The sequence below is a fragment of the Macrobrachium rosenbergii genome, chromosome 58 (genome assembly GCF_040412425.1).
Source record: "Macrobrachium rosenbergii isolate ZJJX-2024 chromosome 58, ASM4041242v1, whole genome shotgun sequence".
NCBI classification, from domain to species: Eukaryota; Metazoa; Arthropoda; class Malacostraca; order Decapoda; family Palaemonidae; genus Macrobrachium; species Macrobrachium rosenbergii.
In genome coordinates this window covers 23,285,688-23,301,001 of record NC_089798.1, presented here as the reverse complement: position 1 = coordinate 23,301,001, position 15,314 = coordinate 23,285,688, and the positions used below count along the sequence as shown (strand labels likewise).

The window sequence follows — 15,314 nt, the reverse complement described above, 5'->3', positions numbered from 1 at the left end:
ATTGAATAGGGCAACTAGCAAAATATAAATTATCAGGGAGCAGAATTTGAAATCTAATGCAGGGTGATTTATTGTTAGGTAAGTTGTTTATGGCATTGCTGATGTTACCTGGCACAATATGATTGACGAAATGATATTAATTGTTATCAGTAAGGAAGTTATCTACTTCCCTTTGGGAGTCTTGATCATTTATACAATTCAGGATAGCGCTGAGGTGATCGTCCCACATTCTTGCAGTGGCCTCCTTGCTGAGGGCTTCTCCTGCTCTCTATGATAGCTTCTTAGTTTTCGGATTTAGGGATTGAATGTCATTCCAAAGATGAGGGTAATCACCAGATTTTAATTCTCTAGACATTTCATCAGCTGTTAGTTGCTTTTCATTTATTCTGCAGTGCTTAAGAGCAAGTTTGAACTGAACTCTTGCCTGTCTCATTAGCATTGCAAAGTGTCCTTCCCTCAGGCTACCATTTTGCCTCCACAATAAAAATATTTCTCTTGAGTGTATATACAGATCTTTAAGCAATTCATTCCAGCTAGGTATGTTACAAGAGTTGCCTGTACAAAATCTAAAGGAATCCCTACCGGAGCCAAGCATAGTGGATACTGTACTATATTTGAATAGAATTCTTTCAGGTCTGTCCTGTGGTGGTCATTTCTGCGTTTAGAGTTAGCGCGAAGTAAGGCGTCTGCCAGTTGAACTTTTGACAGGAACCTATTTTCCATGGTCACCCTAAAGGATCTGGTTTTCTGGTGGTATTTTAAAGTCCCAGTTAACAGCAGGTAGGCGATCAGTTAGGTGGTGCATGGTAGGGAGGATGGGGTATTGAATGACACCTGTAAGGGGATGTGATTATAGCCCATTGCAAGATCATAGCAAATGTGGTAGGTCACAGTTGAATCATGGAGGTTTGGAGACGTGATGCAGTGGTCCAGCCAGGAGGTTGTAATTGTGTGTCCGTTCTGTTTTGTATATAGGTATAGGAAGAGGGAGGGAGGAGCATTACATCACTAATTTGGAGAGCGTGATATTGACAGAAGCGAGTAAGTTCATTATAAAATTGTTTTGTGGTATGAGAATTACCAGTTATACAATATGATCGGCAGTATAATCATGAATAATGCTGTGTAACTCACCTAGGATCATGCAGTTTTGATCAAAATTATTGTTGTTTTCCCAGGGCATTTTAGGATCTTAGAGTCCCCTAATGTCACTTGAAGCCCCAGCAATCTATCGCTCCTATAGGTCATCACATTCGCTATATTGTCTAAAGATTTGTGCCACAGGAAAGAAAGGTCCCCTTTTTGGTGACCAGTTACGATGTGATCTGTAACTTGCATCGATGATTGATGAGGTCGAGAGAGCTGTGAAGTCTTCATGCACTGAATCGCAGATGACAAAGTCATGTGGCTATTGGAGCGTTTCTTGCAGTGTAAAGGTGCCTTTAAAGTTCTTGCAGAACATATTTAGGAAAGGAATGTTCTGCTTGAGGCCAAAAATATTCCTTGATATTATATCTAATGTATCCATGGCTACTCAAAGTTGGGAAATGAATGAGGTGATCATTTGGTTGGATGGTGGGTTGGCTGGTTGGCTGGCAGTGGTGGGCAGTCACTCGTGGTGGGAGGTTTTTTGGCTGGCACTTGTGGTAGAAGGTGAGATTGCGCCCATACCGCTGCATGGGTTGTCAGTAAGTACCCCTTTGGGGTGTGGGGTTGGTCCTGGATTAGGTTATATCTTGAGACTTTTATATTAGGACTGAAGTTTTTGCCTTTAAGAACATTGAGGTATTGAAATAGGCAGGTAATCCTGTAAGCCACTTTATGTTTAATTTTGCATGGGAGATCATGGAAGATAAGAGGGTCAGAGCCTGTGAGAAACTTGACTCTCTATACTATGGCGTGTAGCTTCACCGATGAGTGCAAATTGTGAATCACAATGTGACATCTCTCCTCAGGTTTTGGGCGAGGGGATTCACGCTTGTTGGGGTTCGGTCCAACGGGCAAATGAGAGGCTTCTTTTTTCTACCGGCTTGTGTCTGCCAGCTGCCAATCCATCATGATCATTATCATTATCACCCACCACGGGGTGCTGGAAGGGGAGAGATAGGGTCGGAAGACTCATAAGGGCTGGTGATCTTGACTGAGGATCTATCTTCTACTGGAGGCCCTGGGGAGGGAGAGGAGGTTGGGAGTCCAACAATCCCCTCCATTAGGTCTACAGGTGATGCTGGTGCTTCATCCGTGGAAGAGAGGGTGGTTTCCACTGGGGAGGGTAGGGTCACCTCGACCTCACATCGCACCCCCACTTCTCTTAGGTTGTTGGGGGGCAAGGAAATAATAGCTGTCTCTTTCAAAATTCCCTCATAGTAAAAGGTACATTGTATTGTTTGTTCCTTGATGTACAGTACTAAAATCAGTTTCTACCCATTCCACTAGCCTTCTTTGAGCAGAATAGGTTTTTTCACCATTTTTATTTGCAGCATTAGCTAATTAGCCAAATGATTAGCAAAGTCATTTGCTACTAACTGGGAATCTGCAACTTCATAACCATTGATCTTAATAACTGGAGGTTGACAAGGAGTAGATTTCCTTGCTATTTTTCTCTTCCAAAATACAGTCAGAAGTTTTTTTAATCTAATGATGATATGAATATTGTCCATGATTCCATTTGTGCCTCTTTAATTTCCTTGCGGAAATGAGTTTTTGCTTTTTGAAATTCAATACGGTAATACTGTACTGTACTTGCATTTTTGTTTGCAATATCTGGTGAAAGCTGACCTCATAGTTCTATGAGTTTCCTGGCATGTAGAGTCCACCAGGGAACTGGTAAGCAGATAAATATACCTTAAGTCTCAGGTATTGATTGAAGACCAGCTGAGAATATAACTGTATTAAAAAAGTCAAGAGCATCATTTACAGAGGGAAAGTCATCAGCCAAGTCATCTATTGAGCTGCATTCCTGGAATGTTGCCCAATCAGCTTTACCAGTTAGGTAATCTTGAAGATGGAGGATTTGAAGATGCATTCATTACAATTGGAAAATGGTCGCTGTAAATCTGTCATTTATTTCTCACCAGTTGAAATCAATAAGACAATCATCACTGCATATAGATGAGTCAGGTGCTGTCAGTGTGCATGTCTGAACATGAAAATTAGTAGACTCCCCTGTGTGTAGGATTCCTGCATTTTCACTTCTATGATGGAACAGAGGCAATACTGTACACTCTTTGACTGGTAACGATATCACCCCAAAAAAGATTTCTACTATTCATATCTCCCCGAATAAGAAGGGACATGGTAGCTGTTGAATAAGGGATCTAAATTCAATAGTGGGGAAGACTTCATTAGGTGGTAGTGAACATACCCTGTACTGTATATTTTCTTTGTCAATTGATCTGCAATGTAGACTGGATATTAATAGGATTTTGTGGGGTGTTATTACAAAAATATAGAACTACACCCCTATGGTTTCATATATATATGTTACAGTACTGTATAAGGCTGTATACTTTCATGGGCTTGGACACGTATTATTACCTATCATAGTCCACTGCAAAGGAGACACTTTGATATGAACAACTTTAGTTCTTCCCATTTAGCTCTGAATCCTTGACAGTTTCATGTGAGAAAATGAATGAATTTTGTTAAGGAATAAATTCTGATAATTTGTGATCCAGTTATCATAGTTCATCATAACAGATGCATAAGATTATGTGAGACAGGTGTTACAAAAGGCATAAAAATGTTTAAATGTCAGTATATTAAGTATAACTTCCTATTTACTTCTCTCATATGCACATCACTTATTAACTTGCCTCATTTGCCCAGCTAAATAGTACCCATTCCTGGTTGACTCATCCAAACAGGTTGAAAGGAATTTCTTACCGTATACTAGGTTGCACGTTAAACAAAAAAGAAGAAGACTAGGTTGTATAATAGCAGACACTGTTTATTACTTAGCACAATTTAGGATGGAGTTTATCATTCCAAAAGTAGTTTTATCAGTAGGGTATAAAACAGATGGTGGATAGCAGATATATAAAAATATGATGAGTTAAAAGGAAAAGAAATTTAAAGTCAGTTGTTTAAATGGTATTTTATTTTATTTTTTCATCATATAGTACTGTTCATTTCTCTGTGTGCCACCCTCAAAGCTGTATGATTGAAAAGTTACCAAAGCATGTAAATGTTTAAATCCATTGCTTGGTTGTTGAGGGGGAATTCTAATCAAACCTGAACTCTAACTTTACTTCCTTTACACCATTTGAACAGGTGCCATTTATCTCTATTATTCTGTTATCTTTATAATTTCCTAGATTTTTATGTACTGTAATGCTGAAGTGTTTAATTATTTGCAATATGTGTTATTTTCCTTGCATGACTTTTTCAAGCCTAAGCTCTTGTTTTTTGTCATGAAAAATTTCCTTGGGTACCAGTCAGTCATTTAAAAGTTGTTTTTGAAAACAGATTATGTTCTCTCTGTGTTTGAATTAGGGAGCACCAGTGCCCATAAGGTCTGAAATTGGTTGACTGACCTTTTTGTCATTAACCAAACCTGTTCTAAACTGTAAATGGAAGAATAGTGATTACAGTATTCAAAATAATTTTGAGTTTTAGATTTTCTTGATGTGGTGTTTGATTTTTAGTTTGTGGAGGAGAGTAATAAAAAATATTAAGTTCCCCACAGCTGGCTGAACTTTGTATGGGCAATGCCTTAATTGTATTTTATAGTATAGAAGTTTTATTTTAGTTTTTCTAGATGAAATAAGTAATCAATAATAGAAACAATGTGGCTGAGCAAGAAAACATTGATTTGCAAAACAATTTTCCTTTGTTTTAGGAAATAAATATTTGATACCATATGTTTTTTTAACAGTATTTTTAGTACTGTTTTATAGAGTGGTTTGTGGTTGTAGATTTCGGTTTCATAAAACTAATAGTTATGACTTGGACCTTTGACAGATGGTCTCTTGTTTGTCAATTTTTCATCAGTTGTATTGTAACAAAGAACTTTCGCTATCACAATTGATCCCTGATCCTCTTTTCCTGCTGAGAATGGCCAGATACAATATGCTGAACAGGAGCTTCAGTGTGCAGTAAATGTGCACTCTGCCGAACTTCTCAGTTCCAGTGGTCTTTTATTCCTCACACCATAGGGCTGTGTAACAGTCTCCATGAGGATGTGCAGTTAGAACCTCAAAAGTTCAAGCGAAGATGCAATGCTGTACTACCCTAAAACAGTTCACCTTGTACTTTACTATTTCTATTTTTATCTATTTATTCATTACTTAATTTTTTTCTAATAACTGATCTCCTCTTTCTGTATTTCTTATCTGTAACTTCTTTCAAATGAACACCATATTCTATAGAAGCTTGAATTTAAAATCAGTGGTCCCTGTAGGTTTGTTCCTTATGAGTAGGGGTTTATCTCTTCAGAATAATAATAATAATAATAATAATAATAATAATAATAATAATAATAATAATAATAATAATAATTAATAATAATAATAATAATAATAATTGGCAGCAGACCCTCTTTTAAACAGGTTTTATTGAATATTATTGCTGCTTCAGCTGCATTTATTTTGTAGAAGACTTTTTCTATTTTCCTTATTGTGGACTTCTCTTCATTGGAGGTGCGTGCTAACAGCTTGCCTATATTTGTTATTTCTTGGGGGAAAATTCAAAATCTGGATTCTGCTTTTTTATATATTCTATAGTTAGAATATTATGCCATAGCTGCTAAACACTTGTTGCCGCGACGTTTCGACAGACTCTTCTGTCATTCTCCAGCGGGAGCTAGTAGAGGACTGGCAGGTTGCATAGGTCCTTCTGAATTTATACACGGGCTTCAGTGTATAAATTTTGTATAATACTGTCACAGGAGATGGAAATATTGTGGGTAGCACGGGCGTGGTTCATGATGGCACCCTCCTGGGTGTGGCAGGAGATCCTTTTTGACAGACACATCGTGGTCATTCCAATATAAATGCTGGGGCATCCTCGGACAGGACATACAAATTGGTAGACCATGTTCTTCTGCTTTAGGGGTTCTCTTGCTGGCAGAGAGGGGTTATTCTTCATCATGAGATCACGGGTGCGGCGGTTCTTGTAATAAATTACAAGATTTATTTTCTTACTGTCTTCGGTAGGGGTGACGTTCTCCATGACGATTTTCTTCATGGAGCTCTCGTCCTCACGGTACTGGGGATGCATCCGGGCCTTATAATATATCTTGATGTCACATTCTTGGGGGGCAGGTTGTGTGCTCTCACCGCTATACCATTTTTCCAGGCCAGTTTGAAATTCTTTATTGATGAGTTTGTTGGTGAAACTATTATTCACCAACATTTGTGCAGCACGCTCAAATTCCGCTGCACAAATGTTGGTTAATAATGGTTTCACCAACAAACTCATCAATAACGAAATTCGAACTGGCCTGAAAAAATGGTATACAGTCAGTCCCCGGTTAATGGCGGGCTTGGTTAACAGCAATCCAGTTTTATGGCGCTTGTCTAGCGATGAAAATCGGCAATTTTCGGCGCCAAAAATCGCCGATTTCTGCTTATTGGCGCCGATAATTGGGTATTGGCGCCGATACATACCTAACAGAGGCGCTGATAACCGAAAATCAGCGCTTTTCGGCACTGATAACCCCCAAAAATCACTGAAAAAGCGCCAAAAATTGCCAATTTTCCGTTAGCGGTGAATTTTGATTATCATCACACCCTCAGAAGCGGAACCCTGCCGATAACCGGGGACTGCCTGTAGCGGTGAAAGCGCACAACCTTCCCCCCAAGATTGTGACATCAAGATATATTATAAGGCCCAGATGCATCCCCAGTACCGTGAGGACGAGAGCTCCATGAAGAAAATTGTCATGGAGAATAGGCAAGCTGTTAGCACGCACCTCCAATGATGAAGAGAAGTCCGCAATAAGGAAAATAGTAAAAGTCTTCTACAAAAGAAATGCAGCTGAAGCAGCAATAATAATGATAATAATAATAATAATAATAATAAAAGAAGGGGAGATTTGTCACCCATCCCTTTCAACCCTCCACCCCCACCCCAGGAAGGGCAGCAAGGGAAAGAAGAATAGAGGGGGATACTAAAGATGGTGTTCACCCTCACCAGCTGCCAATAGAGGGGGTTGGTTGCCTACGAGCTACTGGGTAACATGGTAATGACTTGGAGTGGAGATGTGGGTTGTTGAAGCTCTATGGGAAGGATATTTACTCCCCTTTGAGTCTCTGCCTCACCTTGCTCTTGCACTGGTCCAATTCTGGATGTTTGTTCCTGGCTCTCAGGGAGGAGGCAATGCAATGGTGAGGAAAATTGTGGTGGAAGTCATAGAAGATTGGTTTCTAGGGTTCTACGGTCACCTCTTCTTAGTGGAGAAGGCAACAGTTGGTTGGAGACCAATCATTAACCTTTCTCCCCTGAATTGGTTTTTTATATAAGTGACTTACCAGATAATTACATAGCTATTGGTTCCTTGCCTACGGCAGCTTAAAAATTAAAAATTCGCTTGGCGGCGCTTCTGTCGTATGCGTGTAGGTTACAAGGCCCTGCCCACTATCTGGGACTTGAGGAACAACTTAACAGAGAGCTCAATTTGTTTCCTGCCAGCTTCCGATCAACATCGGGAGTTTTTCCACAGCTTCTTCATCACTTTTTTGGATATTGTTGTGGGCCCATGCCCATCAAACATACACAAGTCTCTTAAAATACAAATAAAGTCACAAACGACCAAATCCACAATAGGTGGAATGGCCGCAACAGAGTGTACAGAGATGGAATCAAGGAGGATAAAGAAAAACTAAAAATAAAACCTTAATATTTAATACAAACTTTCAGAAAGAAATAACCACTGAGCCTCTTACAAAATATACATTAAATAAACACAAAAATCAACCACACACTGAAAACATCGAATAACAAACACACTTACACCAAATTAAGATAGACTATGCAATTACACTTTAAAGAGATAGACTATGCAATTACACTTTAAAGAGATGGCCCTGAAAGTAATAGAATGTCGAAAAGTCAGAATAACCTAACTTATTACACACTAAACATTTATCAAAAAATAAACTGCTTCCCTTAAGTGAGCTCTAAACGGTGGTATTGGCTAACACAGCCTTCAAATCACGGGTCGAGAGGAATAATATATATTCCTAAGACCTTACCAGTTGGCAGAGAGGTCCCCTTGGCAAAATAACTGAACCAAGGGTGCAGACTGTAGAACAATCAAACTCTCAAAGGAGGACAGCAGCAGCAACTGAAGAAAGGCAGATCTCGTAATCCCGTGATAATCCCAAAATAAGTCAAGCCCTCACAATGTTAATGGTCCAGAAACGACTGACTCAGTCCTGGCGAGACAGCGCCGAATACAGCTCGGATGAGAAGCCAACACCGCACGTGAAAATAAAACAAGCTCATTGTAATTAAAACTATACAACAAGTCAGAAACCTTTCCTTTGTTTCCCGGTCCAATCCGCCCGAGAACCCAACAACGATCGACCACGTCTACCAACCAGCGAAATTTTAAACTTTCCAAATTTGGATTTGTCAATTTCCACAACGTGTCCTGGCCCGCCGATTTTCCGGTTGTCCTGCACCAGAATGTCTATACAAACTTCCCGGCAGAAATTGTACCAGTCCACTATGGTGTTAGGTGACCTGACTTTCAGAGTCATCTGCATATATTTCTGGGGAAGTTCGTGAATCCAGCCATGAATGAGAATTAAATGGTCCTGACCAGAAAGGTCTGAACCAGAGAAGAGCTGGTACTCGAATGGATCTGTGTTTCCTGCGGTGTGCGTTACAACACCACTGGAAACTGTGGCCACTTTTCATTAGAAATACCAGTAAAGAGCGTTCGTCATTGCACAGCACTGCTAAATCTAGGATAGTCACCGGGTTTGCGGCGGCAAATTGCACGTGGGAGGGATGCGCGGACTGGACGGATGACATCTTGGCAAACTGGCAAGAGACTGGGTCAGATGCTGGGGCACGCCCGGAGTGCCGTGAGATTCATGAGCAGGTCGAATTATGAGACTACCTTAGTGGGATTGTGCCTTAGCCAGAGATGGTGTTACAGACCTGGCGAAACTATAAACTACCCTGAAAATTAGTAAATCATGTTTTTATCATAAAAAAGTATATTTAGTCATGAAAGTAACATCAAAATAAATTACATTGTCAGTGCCATTTTCTCTCATAGAGTGTTGAGGCCGTCCCATTTTCTTTTTACAGAACAGGGGAAACACTAGAGTTCACAACTTCAGTACAGTACAATATGTACTTAAATAAATAAAATAAAATAATACATTTATGATATTATACTGTGTTTGCTTTAATATTAATACCGTATCTGAAATTAATCGTATGTTTTATCATAAAAAATGTGGTCAGTCATGAAAAATAACATCAAAATACACTAATTAGTAGATATTTCTTGGCAAAAAGTCTGCGGTGCGAATTTTTGTAGATGAATTTTAGGATAATTTCCACAGAAAAATCCACGCGTATCAGTAAGAGCTGAACTGCAAGACCACAAGTAATGATTGACTGTGTATCAGTTGAGCTCACTAGCCCCAGCGCTTTCCTTGGCCCCCTCAAGTATTCTCAAGTCCTTGCTCCTCTCTTGAGAAATGCATCCCACTTAATAGGGATCAATGTCAGCCTTTATCTGGACAACTGGCTACTTGATCCCCATCAGTAAAGTGCATGAAAAAGGACTTACAGATTCTTCTTCTTACTCAGTAACTGGGCCTTCTTATCAATCTCCAAGTAGTTGAACGTACAAGAGATGCTTTGTTTGGAGATGACTCTGAACTCTCAGATTTTCAGGCTTTTCCATCTCCCAAGAATTTCCAGCTACCTCCAGATGGTCCAGAATTTTTAGCCCTTTCGTCTTGCTCGGTTCAGCAGTGGATGAGCTTACTGGGACTCTGGCATCCATAGAGATGTTTGTCAGATTAGGCAGACTTCACATGAGGGTTCTCCAGTTCTTTCTGAAGGCCAACGGGGACAGGAAAACACAGCCAGACACTCACATGTTTCTGATCACCACGGAGATCAAATTGGACCTGCAGTGGTGGTGCTGTCAGAAGAAAGACTGTCAGAAGGGAAGTCCATTCAACCTCTGAGCCCCGACCTAGACTTTTATTCAGATGCCTCAGACATAGGCTGGGGAGCCCTACTTGGGAATCAGAAAGTATCCGGTATGTGGGCCCCGGATCAGCAAAGCCTACATATAAATGTGAGAGAACTGAAAACAGTTCACCTATGCCTTTGGTGTTTTAGGCCATGGTCACAGCAACAAGAGCAATGTAGTACACATGGACAATACCACAGCATATATATCCAAAAACAAGGCAACCATTCCTTTTCTCTTTGCCAGGCAGCAAGAGATCTACTCCATGGGCGGAACAAAAATCAGGTGATTTGGGTCACCTGATTTATCAGGGAAGTTGAATGTTATGGTGGAGCTGAGCTGAGCTGTCAAACAGGTCTTCCACTGAGTGGACCCTGGATCCCCTGGTTTGTCTAGATCTTTGGAAGCTGTTGGGGCAGGCCAATAATAGACCTGTTTGCCACCTCCAAGAACCATCGCCTTCCTCTATTTTGCTCTCCAGCCCCAGATCCTCTTGCATGGGCAACAGATGCCATGCTGCAAGATTAGTCCAATCTGGATCTGTATGCTTTTCCACCCTTCAGCATGATCAGGGAGGTGTTGAACAAGTTTTGATCACATGACAACGCAGCTCTGACACTCACAGCGCCATTTTGGCCCATGAGGAGTGGTTCCTGGACTTTCTTTGGCTATTAGATTATCCAAGACTCCTTCCCCAAAACTATCTTTACTCAGACCAACCCCACTTCCAGAAGATGCCACCAAGGGTTGTTTGCTCTTACCCCTGACAGGCTTCAGGCTGTCTGCAAGTATATCGGGGAATTTTTCAAGGAGCTGCAGAGGATATTGCACGACACAAGCAAAAATCTTCTAGCCTCGTCTACCAGGCCAAGTGGGCAGTCTTCCGTCGGTGGTGCCACAACCACAATGTCTCTTCTTCTGAGACCTCTGTAATGCAGATTGCTGATTTCCTCCTTTATCTGAGGAACTCTAGGAATTTGTCTTCTCCACCATTAAGGGGTATCGAGCTATGCTTAGCTCAGTTTTTAAACATAGAGGCCTGGATCTTTCGTCGAACTCGGATATTAACGACCTGTTAAAGTCCTTTGAAACAACGAAACAGAGGAAGGACAATCTGGTCTCCTGGAATCTGGATGTAGTGCTGAAGTGGCTAACGGGTCCAGCTTTTGAACCCCTTCACTCTGCTTCCCTTAGGAATCTCACATGCAAGACACTTCCTCTTTGCTTTAGCTACGGCTAAACTCATTAGTGAAATTCAAGCCATTGATAAGAGGTAGATTTTCCCAAGGAGATGCAGTTTGCTCCTTCACCCTATGATTTTTGGCCAAGAACGAGGACCCGCCCAAGCCCTGGCCTCACTCATATACCATTAAGAATTTGTGGACATTCTCGGTAATGAGGTAGAAGAGAGAGAACTTTGTCTTGTCAGAGCTCTTAGATACTATCTGAATAGGACAGAAAAGATTGGGGGTCCATCCAGTAACCTCTGGTGTTCAGCTAAGAACCCTTCTTGTTTTCTGTCTAAGAACACTTTGTTGTTCTTCATGAGGGATTCGATTTCTGAAGTACATTCACAGATCCAGGAGGATGTTTTACCAAATTTTAAAATAAAAGCTCGTGAGATCAGAGCAGTGTTGACCTCTTTGGCTTTCAGGCATATGATGTCCCTGACTTCCATTATTCAATCAACCTACTGGAAGTGGAGGTCTATTTTTAGCTCTCACTATTGGAAGGAAGTGGAAACAGTGTTTGATAACTGTAGTACCTTGGGACCGTTATTGGTGGCTGGGATGGTATTGGGTGAGGAATTATAGGAAGCACACTTTTTCTCCTATCTCTTCGCCTTAGTTTAGGGTTTTCCAAGTTTTGAGGCCTGAGGTACAGTAATAAGTGAGTATCCACCAGTCTGAGTGGATGGAGTTGTGGTGTTTTTATAAGTGTTTTCACAGTAGGTGACAGCATTGTTTGGTTGTTTTTTATTTTGGTACTGCACCCAGGGTGAGGGCATCTTTTGTTTGCTTTGCTAGCGATCAGGCCTTTCCTCCACTGCAAAGCTCCCACTTAAGTAGAGGCGACCCACGGCTCAACAGCCACACCACTGCTGGTTAAGATGAGCATCAGCCAGAGGCAGCATTCACCTGCAGTAGCTCTCTTATCAGAGTATAGAAACAACAGTATTGCATTTAATGCTGTGGAAATTTTATTTCAAAGTCATTACCATGTCTTGATGTTTTGGAGTAGAATATGTCTATAACCATCACACTCCATTCCAGTGTAGGATTCAGCTGTGTAATTATTTATTAAATTTATGTAAATTATATTTTATCAAAATAAGTTTCATATTTACTTGCCAAAATGAGTACAGAATCGGGACTGTCCTCCTCCTTCTTATGGACATAAGAGGCACAAACAAAGTGGCTTACCTTCCAGGTTGTTTCCTGTGTTCCCCGATAGTGGGGAGGGCCTGCCACCTACACAAAACAGAAGCGCTGGAGCGAATTTTAGAATCGTCCTTACGCGAGTTAGAAACGTTAGCTATGCATTAATGGGTAAGTATATATAAAACTTTATTCTATTATGAAAATGTCATTTTGTATGTAGACTAGCAAGATTTGTTTAATTATGTTCAGCATCTTGAGTTGGGTTTCAATTCTTTTAACACATTTTTTTCTGGAAACTAGTTTTATTATTTTCAGTCTTGTGTTTTTAACCCAATCATCAGTTCACATCTTTTACTCATATGCTTTCAGAATTGAGAAGGATCAACAATATAATGCAGAGGAAAATGAATTCTTTTATGTTTATAAGATACCAGTCAAGGCCAATTCAGTTTTAGCTGAAATGTTGAAGGCAGAAAGATCAAGGAGCTTGTGGTGAGGCCAAGAAGCATTAGTAATTGCCCGTGCTGCCTTCTTGGTACTGAAGCATCAGTAGTTATAATTAATTGTAGGAAGCGATTCAGAGATGCATGTAGGTTACATTAGTATTGATCGTATCCTGAGAGATACACGAACGAAGAAGGAAGCAAAACGTTTTCTAGATACAATGCAGAAGGACTTGGCTGAAATTCGTGCCAAAACAAACACTTACAAAGATTCTTTAGATGAAGCTGCTGCAGCTCTGAATGATTTACGCTTTCGTCCTTTAGATCCATCCGGCAGTGATTATTCAGGTGCAGATTGGGGTCTAAACTGGTGGAAGATATTATTAATAGGACTTATTATACTTATAGGAGTTCCATTAGGATTTATATTTTTATTTTAAGAACAATAGTTCATCCTAGAAATCTATTTTTATCGGTTACAGAGTGCTCAGTTTTGTAGTAAACAAAGTGAGCTTCCTTTGATGAACAAGGTTGTATGAAAAGTATGTGATAGTAAGAAATGTAAAGAAGTACGTAGATTGAATCAGAATTAGGACCAAACTATTTTTGTTATTTGTAAAATGTGGAATTCTTGTTGTGTGATATTTTTAAAGAAGTTTATATGTATTCACGAATACCTTTTGTATAGAAAGCTTGTTGTCTATTTTTATATACCATATTGAACTCTCAAATTTTTATTGAGAAGCTGTACTCTGTCTAGTGTCAGTTGGTGCTGTATCTAGTGTTTTGTTATAAAGGGAATGCATGGTTTTAGGTTAATTGTTCATCTAAAATCCAACCGGTATAAGCCATGATTTTGTACAGTGTTATTTTTAGTTAATGTTTATAATGATTTTCATTGTAATTACTTTTGCTGTTTGGAAGATATTTTGCCTTTTAAGGTAGCACTAGTTAGTTTGTTTATAATGTAGAGGCCTATAAAATCTGCTTCTTATTCCTATTTTGAGGAACGTCCCGGTCTGAGTGATATGTTATTACTATGCTATATATGAACTTTGGCAATCATTGCCATTCTAACTTTGGTTTGCCTCGATTTTTACTTTTCTTTACATTAGAGCCTAACCTTACCTTACAGTTTTATCAAACGTGTTTTATTGCAGCATATATAGCAGTCTGTTAACAATTCAGTAGAATTTCATGGATTGTCATCAAAATGTGTAATTCCACATAAGAAGGAACATTTGCAATGTCTCCCATATTATTAGTGTTCAGTCTTTTATGAAGGAGACTTAGAAATGAGAAGCCAAAAATGTAGTTTGGCATCTGACAATAGCGAGATTCAATTTCAAAGTCTATTTCTGTTGTGTGACCAGCTTAATCTATGGATTATACATGTTTTTATGCCTTTAATTGTACTGTAGGTGCTGTATAAGTTATAATTTTATTACAATTTTGTTAGACAGTAGCGCTTTAGTTCTTCAGATTTACCACCTCAAATTAAATCATTCTATTAATGGAAAGGTTTTATCTAACAATATTGAAAAAATAATTCTTTTTAAGTTGATGGTTCAGATTTTCATGTTTAACACTGCAGAACATCATATGAATAGCAGATGCCTTAGCACATAAAGACTTCTTTTATATTGTGGTAATATTCTGGTCAACAATCCTTTTCTTGAGTGAAACATAAACTCAAAAGACTGCTTTTTATACTTGATAAACCATTGCTAAATTGTCCTGGAAAGGTGTCACATTAGTATAGTTAATGTGAAATGTCAACTGTAAACACTTGACTCACTGTTGAAGGAATTTTTAGCCCTTTTTATATTCATGTGGGCCCAAGCTTCCTTTATCAATTAATTGATATTAGAAATAGAGTGATACTGTGCAGTGTAAATATTTAATGAAATGTCCTAGTATCTCATCTCTTGTAGAATGTACAGTACAGTGTATATTTTGTACAGCATTGCAATTGTTGTGTACAGGTTGTCTGATAAAACATAACTAAAGCTTAATGACTCAGGTGTGTACATTTACATCATTGGTTACTTCTTTGTGCCGATATTAACAGTATTTTTTCTTAATCTGTAAGAGAAAATGAGTTGTTCATATGACATACCAAATTCATAAAACAAAATTTAAAGTAGTGGCAGCAAGTTTTATATATCGAAATTTACACTTAGAATAACTGTTGAGCAGTTGTTTTGTCATGAGTGTGCCTACTTTGCACCCATCTCAATTTGATATGAAAAAATTTGTCATCCTTTAGTAAGTATATTCTGATTCTTGGGAATCAGTGTAACTTATTGCAAGTCACTTGAA

The 15,314-nt window shown here is 39.3% G+C and overlaps 1 protein-coding gene and 1 pseudogene across 7 annotated transcripts in view; both read left to right on the top strand.

Moving 5' to 3' along the window:
* The window catches only part of LOC136837164 (zinc finger and SCAN domain-containing protein 12-like), a 316,716-nt gene that overhangs the window by 266,258 nt on the left and 35,144 nt on the right, over positions 1–15,314 (top strand). The gene's annotated exons all lie outside the window — the stretch shown is intronic.
* On the top strand, positions 12,909–13,613 carry LOC136837180 (lysM and putative peptidoglycan-binding domain-containing protein 3-like; annotated as a pseudogene).